The following is an 11,892-nucleotide window of genomic DNA, read 5'->3' on the forward strand; positions in this document are numbered from 1 at the left end:
AGCATTAATTAAGTCGTCGCTAAATTAAATAACATAACATTAGAGTTGATCAAACCAATACTAAATTACTTTAATTTTAAAATTAGTGTTGGCTAAGCTGACACTATTTAGAGTTAGCCTTAAAAAATCGATACATATGAATTAGTATCAACAATTTTAGAGTCGTACACACAAGTAACATAGATCTAACGTCGACTTTTACTTGTTAGCGTTAGTTAAAAGTCGACCCTAAACAACTATTTTTTTTAGTGTGATTTTTTTCTTGAAAATTATTGTTTTTTATAATAGTTATTAATATCTTTTAAATCTTAACATTAAAAATGATGTATCAAATTATTTGGTAACGTATTTGCATACGTGATGAGCAGGTATATTAAGAGTGCATACCTAATACAGCATATGTTATTAGTCTTAACTTGGAATGCAGAAAACCAAGAGCCACAAATCTGGTTTCCAATTTCAGTCAACTAAAGAAGTCTACCCATATGAATATTCAATTTATTTTCTCTGATTTGGTAACAAATAAGAGGGTTTAGACTATGGTTTATCAAGAGAAATTATAGTTTATTTATGAACGGTGGAGGAATGTAACCATATTCAATAATATATAAGATAGATCATTGGAAATATTACTTACTTGAATATCACGCAAAACTATAGATTAATTATATGATTCAATGATAGTGATGTCACTGTTTATTTTTCTAAATAATATATCTCAGTTTAGCATATGTTATGCGAGCGTATATTATTTTGCTACAAGTTTTTAAAATCATTTTATTCACCTTTGACGTATTAGCATACGGCATGAGCAAGATGATATACGTGTACAAATGTAATTAATATAGTAATCTATCAAATAATTTATCTTCTTCTACAAGAAAAAGGTTTACGGTTAATTTTTATTTTGATTTGTAAGGTGAAATTTGTTTCTGTTGTTTATATATCGTAAATTAACTTGTCTAATAGAAAAATAAACAACAAATTTAATTAAGATAAATTTTAATATAATATTAGAAATTAAGTTTAATCTTAACTTATCTTATAGAATTAACTTGAAGGTGAAGTTTATTCAACTTATATAATATATATAAATGATCTTATTTCTAAATAAGGTAGGATCTTCAATCTAAATTATTTTTAATACATCTTAGAATTTTTTAAAATAGTTTCTATAAATTTAGATTTGAGGTATTTAAACAATAAAGAAGAAAGAAAAATTTTATAGGACTTTTTTTATCGACAAAATAAATAAATTAATATGAAGTACTTTGAATACTTCAACTTTATTATAAAAAAAATATCTAACAAAGAGGACTTCCAACCAAACCTACAAGAATAAAAAAGAACTACATACTTTTATATCCCAAAATTTATTCTAAAATCATGTTCTACTAATAACTACATGAAAAATCAACTACTAAGAAATTTATTTCATATATACTTAGCTTAAAAACCCTGCAAGCTAATTATACTTAGCTGCACATTTTTAGGACTTACACACAAGTACGTACTCAACCTTTACTATCTAGACCAAATTATTAGAGAATACTACCCCTTATATATAAATATAAATAGAGAAAAAGCTTACACAAAAGAATAACTAATTTTGAATGTTCTAAATTTTACACTAAGTTTCAATTTGCATAAATATATAGTACTACTTTTATATATATATATATATATATATATATATATAATCACTATTATTGTTTTGAATTAGTGTCCTTATTATATGTATCATTTTAATCAAAATTTATTAATTTATTTATTATGTTTATTCATGGAAAACTTTCATTCCAAAACCCCGTCGAAAATTGCTTTCTACAATATATTACTGGTTGGCTTTTGGTTGTGAGAAATTTGTCAGAAAAGCTATTTTTGTTACAGATTTTTATAATTTTCATGAGTTTTATGGATGAGAAATGTTGGTTTTTTCTTAAAGTGGATGCGAGAAAAAGAAGTAAAAAGGAATGAAAAAATAGGGAAAAAGTGAAAAAAAGAAGAAGTTTGGGCATATATAGAGAGAGTTGAATATGAAGAAGTTTCCTCTCTTTTGCATTTGACAAACTTATTATAGAACGCACTTTGCTAGATTTGGAAATAAATTTTACTTGCTCAAAAACAAAAGGGGTTGAAAATAGCAAAAAGAAGTGTGTTAGATAAGCGTGAAAACTTCTTCACAATAACAATTTTAAATGCTTTTTCAATATAAGTGAATTGGGTGTGTCAAAAGGGGAAAAAAAAAATCTCTCCAAAGCATTTTCACATAAACAACTCTCAAAAGAACTTCAAGAAAATGCTTAAAAATAGCATAGATAAATACTCTTATACAAAACAATTATAAATATAATCGTTTTAAATTGATTATTTTAATACTATATTATTTATCATTTTAAATCGTTTTATAGTTTTTCTACCTTAATTACCCTGACTTTTCTATTCAAAATCATTGCATAATAGATAAATCAACCACAAATTTATTTATGTAATAGGATTGAAACATTTGTCAAATGCTTTTTTTTTATTCATTTTATTTTTTCTACTAAAATAATATGTATTGTAGCTTAAGTCACATTTTCTTCTACTTTCTCCTCTTCAAACTTGTTTTAAAACTATACTCTCAATTATTTTCTCCTTAACCTAAGTAATATGGTAAGAAGTTGAGATATTAGATCATGCTTAACTTCTACCATGTCATCATCATCACTACCAGGTGCTCCTATGACTTGCTTACCACGACGGACATGATCCTAAATAAAGGCAAAACTTTAGATCAACAATTATAGAAATTATAACAATAATAAGTAAACAAAATAACACAATATAATACTTGTGGTCGTACTGAGATTGGCTTGACCATATGTGTAGGCAAAGCCAAAAATGTGCCTAAATTCTCTCCCACCAATTAGAAATCTATGTTGGATAGATGCATTAGAGCATCAATATCTTGAGCTTCATCAACCATCACTCGTGTCTAGTCGAAATGTAAATGGACACCATAAATGGTTAACCTTTCTTTTATTATTATAAAAATAAAGACTAAAAAATATTCAATTTAACTTTGCAATATACTTTTTAAAATTTATGTACTAAAAAATATGTATATAACATCATAAATTGTTGGAGATCCCACATCAACTAAAGATTAAAGCCTTTCATTGTATATAAGTGAGTGCAAACCTTAACTCTATGAACCAGTTTTATGGGGTTGAGTTAGACTTAAAGTTCACTTTATAATATGTTAATTTTATGTTCAAATGATAACATTCTTATTATAGTATGTATATACATCTACATAGCAAGTAAGGGTGATTTTTGTGGATATATAGTCAGTCCCATTTTTTAAATATTTATTTAAATGATCGTATTAAACTCATGAAATATTTTTTAAAAATAATTTATCCATCTATTTCTTATTTTTCATATATATTTTTTTATCAATTTTAGTAATGCATTTTTTGTTTATAAAAATATTAGTTATATATATGTGTATAAATATATATATATATATATGTAAAATTTTAAATATTCTTTTACTAAATCATTATGTATATAAATTTTGCAGCTACTCGAAATCAAGAACAATGAAGATTTTTAAAATAGAGGTATATATATATATATGATGCACATGTAAAGTTCGTAAGTTCTATAATAAATAATTTTGATTTAGTCCAAAATTTAATGTAAACACCAAATTCTCGATAGTGATGGATGATTATTGAACAAGTAGTTAAGATTACTTAGTTGTCACAATCGATTAAATAAATAAATAAGTAATAAAATATGAGCTTGAAGTTGAGGAAAATAGAAAGGAAAATTATGATTTTGCTTTCCACTTTTAGTATGATTTGACGAAGTTGATAATAACTGAATACATGTGAGCCATGTTCATCACATTGCCATCTTGGACTAGTAAATGTTTTGTCATTATTTGGGTAACATTTAACACTTAAAAAAAAAATAAAAACTAATTTTATATAAAAATAATAATTAGTTGTTATAATAACTAAATTAAATATCATTTCAAAATGTAAAAAAAAATTGATTTATAAATTAATTTTTATAATTGTTAAATGATTTCTAAATTGGTATCTAATTAGTTACTAAGGTTTTAACTACCAATTATTTAGATTCTAAATTTCGTAACAAAAACCTTAGTTGTTAATTATATACCAATTTAGAAACCATTTAACAATAATATAATTAATTTAGAAACCAAAAATTTTTTTAGTCTCTAAAATGATCTATAATTTAGTCACTATAACAATTAATTATTTTTTGTCTTTAAAATTGGTTTCTATTTCATGATTTTCTTGTAGTGTAATATCTAATATGCGGAGAAAAGTTATTAACTATTTGCAATAAGTTTATCATCATGAAACTTTTTTTTCTTCTAAGTATATATAATAGGTATTAGTTTTAAATTCTAACAACATTTTCAATTTATTTATAATGAAATGTAAATGAATGGGTACGTATGTGTGTAATATATACTTATTGATGAGGACGAGATGTGTGCATGTGTATAATATATATTATATTGTATATTATACGTAATATTTTTATTATATGATAGTCTTTTTTATGGGTATGTTGTCTTTAAGGGGTGATTTTATATAGATATGTTATAATTTTTTATTGGTGTAGTAAGAGATACGTGAGATGAAATTGTGGTTTCAAAGGTTGTAATATTAAGTATGAAATTTATTAAAAAAAATATTACATTAATAAAAATTGAATTAACATCTTATATGATAAGAAATTGAATGAAGTTTTTATATTAAGATTTTTTATAACATATGCAACCCTTGAAATAAGAAATTGAGATTGGTATTTTATTGATAGTGCTTTTAATGAGTCAATTGTTAGTTTTTATTGTAACTTGTTTAATATGAATAGTTCTAAAAACGTTAAATTTACAAATTAAATCATTTTATTGAGATGTAGTTAAAAAAAATTATGTATTTTTAGATTCATAAGTGATTTGGTTTTGATTTATTTATGCACACTAACTCTAGTATGATATATGAATATGATATGTATATCATGTTATTTTAACATAATTATATCAACTCTAGGTGTATATATGTGTAAGATCTATTATAATGGTACTTGATAAAGTATCACTGGGAACTAAGCAAAGATGGAAAGATATTTATATTTTGATATGCATTATATTACATAGTTTAATAGTTTTGAAATTTTGGATTTATAATAATACATACGAAATATGTTTATTGGATATATTTACTAATTATAATATGGGCCTTAATTAAACTTAAAAGAATTTACTTAATATACCAAAAAAATAATTTAATTAGTTAAAATGTAAAATAAAAAAATACTTGTTAAATTAAAACTTAGAGAACAAAATATAGGAGGAAAAAGTAAAATCATATATAAGAAGCTAAAAGAAAACCAAAATTCTAATTAATATAAATTTTTTAAATAAATCAAAGTTATTTAAGCAAAATTTTGTGATGGAATAACAAATAAAGTCGACACTAAATACAATCCAAACTTTTTGTGTGTTATGTTTCCAAACATTCTTATATTCTTATTCATATATTATGAAATTTCTTAGTTATATTTCCAATTTTTTCTTCTATAGTTTGTTGAGGTCAGATATTTTATTTTACGTTTCTATTAATAATAAAAATTTATAAAATAATTTTTAAATTAGTATTTAAGTAATTTAAATCTTAATAATTAATGGTTAGATAACGGTTTAAAAATTATTTTCATAAATTTTTATTAATAATAGAAACTATTTTAAATATCAATAATTATTTTAATTTATAAAATAATTTTTAATTTAATTAAATAATAATTAATTAATTTAATATCTAAAATTATTTTTTATTTAATATAAAAGAAAAATCTACAACAGTTTCAGATCTATTTACAACCTAATAATTAATAAACATGGTTCTTCACTTATTTAATTAAAAAAAAAGTACCATTTACAAAATGGTAGTGATAATTTGACTAGAAAAGAAAGACAATTATTACAAGTGATTTCTCTATCCTATATTTTTGCAATCACTTGTGTCCCCTACACTACTTGTGTTGATGTGTTGGAAGTGACAACTTTGAGATGTGAAAAGTGATAGACAGATAAATGATACATCAGTGAAAAATCATTAAGTTGTTGTGCTGCTCAAAAGATATATCTGATTTATGATATAAATTTATAGTTCAATTATCAATGTGATTGTGACTAGACAAAGCACATTTAGGTACCAACACACAATGGACACTTCCCCAAAGTGTCTTAAGACATGAAATCACTACCTTATGATAATCTTTTTTGTGCCCTGGAATTAATGTATCATCCAAGATTATAATCATGGTTAATGAAAATTAATTAAGGAAACTATTCCACATCAATTGGAGGTGATATTTTCAAGTTCCTTTCTATCTATAAGACCAACTCTATCCACTTATATCAAGATTGTGAGATCTTAATTTTAGTCAAAAGTAATAAATGTGTTTCAAACTTATGATAAATTTTTGAAATTATATGTTCATTTGTTAGCAAGAATCTTAATTTAGTTTAAGATTTAAGATTTAAGATTTAGGATTTAAGGTTTGTAGTTTAGGAGTTAAGATTTAGGGTTTAGGATTTCATTCGTTGCACGAATCTTAATTTGGTTTTCTGTTTTAGTTGGATAAGAGATGTAATTTGGTTGTGATGAAAGAAAGATAATTTATCAAACTAAATAGATTTTTTTATGTTCTATCATTACAAGAAAATTATTAAATAGAAACTAATTTTAGAGATAAAAAATAATTAGTTATATTGGTTAAATTAGATACTATTTTAGAGACTAAACAAATTATTGGTTTCTAAATTAGTTTCTATTATCGATAAATAATTTCTAAATTGATATCTAATTAGCTACCAAGATTTTAACTACCAATTATTTAGATTCTAAATTTGCTACCAAGGTTTGCTACCAAATTTAGAATAGTTAAAACGTTAGTAGCTAATTAGATATCAATTTAGAAACTATTTATTAATAATAGAAACTAATTTAGAAACCAGCAATTTTTCTAATCTCTAAAATAGTATCTAATTTAGTTAATATAACAACTAATTATTTTTAGTCTCTAAAATTATTTTATATTCAATAATTTTCTAATAGTGTATGTTGTTATTTTGAGTATGACATTACTTTTGGTAGCCATGTTATCCTTGTAGGAGGCAGGTGCTTGATATTTTTTTGAGAGAAGATGATGTCTTTTGTATTGTATTTTGTGTGTATAAGGTTGAAATCATCTCTTAAATGTTTCAAATAATTTATTTATTCATAACTGATAAAAAAATGGTATAATCATTAATATTTAACTCTCTTTTGAATTATTCTCAAATATTATTTCTTTCCATTAATCTAAAAATAATTAATTCAAGAAACTAAGTGATATAGAAAGAAACAAATATATATCATTTTAGATCTTATAAATCAAAATGAAGGAATTATTATGATCCCATTTTGGTTGTGGTACCACTTCAAGAGATATTCAGCAATAAAGTATAGAAGGTATCTATGTGAAAGTATTATTGATGTGGTTTCTTGTTTTGTACTATTTTTTTTTCCCTTTATGATTATGGCTTCTTTAGTGCATTGTGAATGAACCTTAGTAATTGTGTGAGTACTTCTGGTACAGATTATATTAATTTGAAGAAGAAGAAAAACATTTAAAAGTGTTCTATGATTTAAAATCAACAAAATATTATTGTTGCTTTGAAACTATGTAATGAAACAAAGAATTAAGAAAGAGGACCAGAGACATCGACCCCTCAAAAAAATTTATTTAATGATATTCATCATGTTACACGTTCTAACAGACATGATCATATAAATTTGGTTGTTTAATAACTAATTATTTTTTTAAAAAAAACTCTTGGTCTTAATTAACAGATAGTATTAAACAAATATGTTTTTTTTTTCTCAGAAAATGAAACACGCAGCTCATAATATAATAGTATTACGAGATAAAAATATGTTGCTACAGCAATACTATTATAGTTCATCAAAATAGTATTTATTTAATTTATTATGAATTGTAATTAAGAGTATCTTTTTGGAGGATTCTGAGTGTTGACTGAAAAAGATTGCAAGCTATTTGTTTATTTCCTATAATCTGTGTTCGGATTTGGGTTTCTTTTATTCTCCTAAAACTTTGATTTTATGGAAGGTGTGAAGGAGTTTGTGTTCTTCTTTGAGTATAATACAGCTTTTCAAATTTGGTTTTGGTTGAGACAATTTTTTTATCATGCACGTTTCTCTTCTCATGTTTTTTTTTTTTTGTTTCATTAAAGTTTATGGTAGCTTTCTTGTGAAAGATTCGTCTGAATGGTATCATATTTTTTGTTTGAATGATTTGAGAATGAGTAATCCTTGATTTCAGAGGAGCATTTTATATGAAATCATCTTTAAGAAGTATTAAAAGGTTACATCTCTTTTTAAGATAACTCTACTAAAATATTTAATGAAGAATTATATTAATCGTTGGCTTTTCTATTTTGAAGTACTTTGATATAAAAAATAAAAAAAAGTCTAAGAAAGATGTTCAGACTAATCAAGTTATTTGGAAGTTTGGAAGATGTCTGATGTGGAATGGATTAAAATTAATATGAATTGAGCTACTAAAAGATGTCCTGGACATGTTGTTTGTGGTAGTATTTTTAGAAGAGTATAAGAGAGTATAATGGATGTTTTGTCTCTTATTTAGGTATTCGGAATGCCTTATATGGGAAAATTACGTCTATTTGAAATTTCTTGTGCTAGTGGTTATAGAAGAGTATGATTAGAGTGTGATTCTTCTTTGGTGTGTTAAACTTGTTCTTCTCATTTTACTGTTCATTGGACTCTAAGATAAAGGTGACAGAAATGCATGAAGAGTTGTGAGTATGAATTTTAAAGTTTCACATATTTTTCATGAAGGTAATCATTGTTCAAATAGGCCATATAATTTTAGGATTGATAAAAAAACTAGAACTTTAAGTTTGATTTGCTTCCATCTTCTATTAGCTTAGAGTTTCTTCATAATAGGTTTCAACTCCATTTTTTCATATTGTATAGTGCTTGTAAGGGAGTTTCGTTTATTTGTTTATGTGCACATATATGGTTTGGTCCCCATATTTGGTGAACTAATTATGAGTAAATCCCGATTCTGAGTATCTTAATCAATACTTTCCATGAAAATATGATGTTGTATGAGCTACTTTTTGAGCATATGTTCAGTCTAGATCGACTTTCAACCACACTTCAGAAAAAAAAATGCCAAAACACAGACAAAGAGATACAAAGCAACCTATTATCTGCACATACCCAAGAACATTAGATATCCCATTTACTACTTCCAACTCCTAAGATTAAAGGATCAACAAAATGATCCACAAACTCCTACCACAAATATTTATACTATAATTTTCTTTGTTGTCAAGGAAAATTGGCTTAAGTGCTCAATCAGACCAAATCTATTTCAACAGTAATTGACTACAAGACTTTTGATGCTTATGTTGTTAACTAGTATGTTGATTTCAAGACAAATTTATATTAAACAAGTGCATGTAACAACCATAGAGCTTATAAGTAATTTTATTTTGAATTGAGGAAATACAGATTAATGGACTAATACACCAATCTAAGTATGAAAAAAAAACTTTTTTTCAATGTTTGATATCCATCTAACAAGTTAAGTGTAGTTATATGTCTAATGATTCTGAGCAATCCCTCTGCTACTATTAAAAACAATATATATATAGAAATTAGATAATAAATATGGTAACAATAATACTATGAGACTTTAAAAAGGTTAGATTTGGAGAAAATGGTGAGATGAAAAAAACTTGAAGCATAATCATAGTTGTTGATTATTTAGTTATTTGTTTTGTTGTTTGTGATGGATGGTAGATCTGAATACAAAATTATTATAGGATTGATTAACCCCAGCTGCTACTATCTCCCTAGTTTGATAAATTTTGTGTTGAAGAGTGGTGTTCCAACTTATCAAAGCTTCATTATTAGTTGATAAAGGAGATTTTTGTGTCCCAAAAAGTGCATTCTCATCAAGAAATCAGACCCTACCAACAAGATGCTCCATCCACATTCTAACGTGCTCTCACTGTAATGTGTTAGTCTTTCAAACATTCAAATTCATCACCCTTATTCCTTCCACACCTTAATTTCTTGCTTTACCATCTATTATTCATTTTACTCTTTATACATATTATTTTTAATCTCTTTTAATCCTATCAATTTAGATATTCCAAGCTTTTAAAACATTCAAATTTTGTACATATATAGACTAAAAAGAATTAAAACCTTATATGCAAGGATTGGAAACAAAAAATTTAAGTATTAGGTAAAATATATAGAAACCAAATGAATAATAAACCAATTTATAATAATTCATTAGAGATAGCTAGGTGGTAACAAATATAAATAGTTTACACTATGTATTATATTCAAACTTAATATTATATGGTAAGAAAATTAAACTTATAATTGTTGAACAATTTAAATATAGAAATAATACACATTCCTTTATTTACATATTGTTTTGTGTTTTCTAAAAGAAAAAATTTAAGTGTATTTTTTTTAAAAAAAAAAATGTATGACACTACAAGAAAATCATTAAATAGGAATCAATTTTAGAAATTAAAAATAATTAGACACTATATTAACTAAATTAGATACTATTTTAAAGACTAAAAGATTATTAATTTATGTTATTAATAAATAGTTTCTAAATTGGTATCTGATTAGCTATCAAAGTTTTAGCTATCAACCAATTTAGAAATTGCTTTATAAATTTAATTAATAATATAAACTACTTTAAATATCAATAATTAGTATCTAATTTAGTCAATATAGTGTTTAATTATTTTTTATCTTTAAAATTAATTTTTATTTAATAATTTTCTTGTAATATAAGTTCGTATTTCTATAAAATAAATAGGTTGGTGTAAGTTAGCAAAATTCATATACATTAATATAATTGAATGTATTCTAAGAAATTTGCAATTATACATGTATATACTCAAACTTGGTGGCATTGATTGAACATGTTGTGACATATGATAGAACACAAGCAAAATTGGGTTGGCAAAGTTATGGGTTGTGAAATCTCCAAAAGACAACATCACAAGGATCATAACCCATTAGGAGGTGGGTCATGAAAGCATGCTCTAATGCCATTACTTTCCCTCTCAAAATAATAAGGTCAAATGTGCAAGGATCCTCAAGAATAGAGGGACTATTGTTTTACCATCTAAGGTACACCTTCTTGCTTTATTTTTATTTTATTTTATTTTATTTTTGTTTTGTTTTTCCCAACTGTGGGTGGTGGTGATGGAATGATACTCCATAGTGGGAAATTTTGTAGGTGGGGTGGATCTTCATGTTGCTTTGCCTTTAAAAAAAGATCTCAATTTTTTAGCCAACTTCTTGTCTAGATTTGATATACATGCTCGTGATCAATAATGGAGATTTTATGTTACATTATCAAAATTTTAATTAATATCATTTTCAATCAACTTTTATACTTTTCTTTAGCTAGTATTTCTGAAAAATTAATATATACACTACAAGGAAATCATGAAATAGAAACCAATTTTTAGAGACCAAAATAATTAGTTGCAATAGTAACTAAAATAGAGATCATTTTGGAAACTAAAACAAAAATTGGTTTCTAAATTAGTTTATATTATTTTTTATTATTGTTAAATAGTTTCTAAATTGGTATCTAATTAGCAACCAAGGTTTTAGAGACTAAATTTAAAAACTAAATAATTGGTAGTTAAAACCTTGGTTGCTAATTAGATACCAATTTAGAAACTATTTAACAATAATAGAAAATAATAGAAACCAATTTTTG

The sequence above is a fragment of the Phaseolus vulgaris genome, chromosome 4 (assembly GCF_000499845.2).
Source record: "Phaseolus vulgaris cultivar G19833 chromosome 4, P. vulgaris v2.0, whole genome shotgun sequence".
In the NCBI taxonomy this organism is placed as follows: Eukaryota; Viridiplantae; Streptophyta; class Magnoliopsida; order Fabales; family Fabaceae; genus Phaseolus; species Phaseolus vulgaris.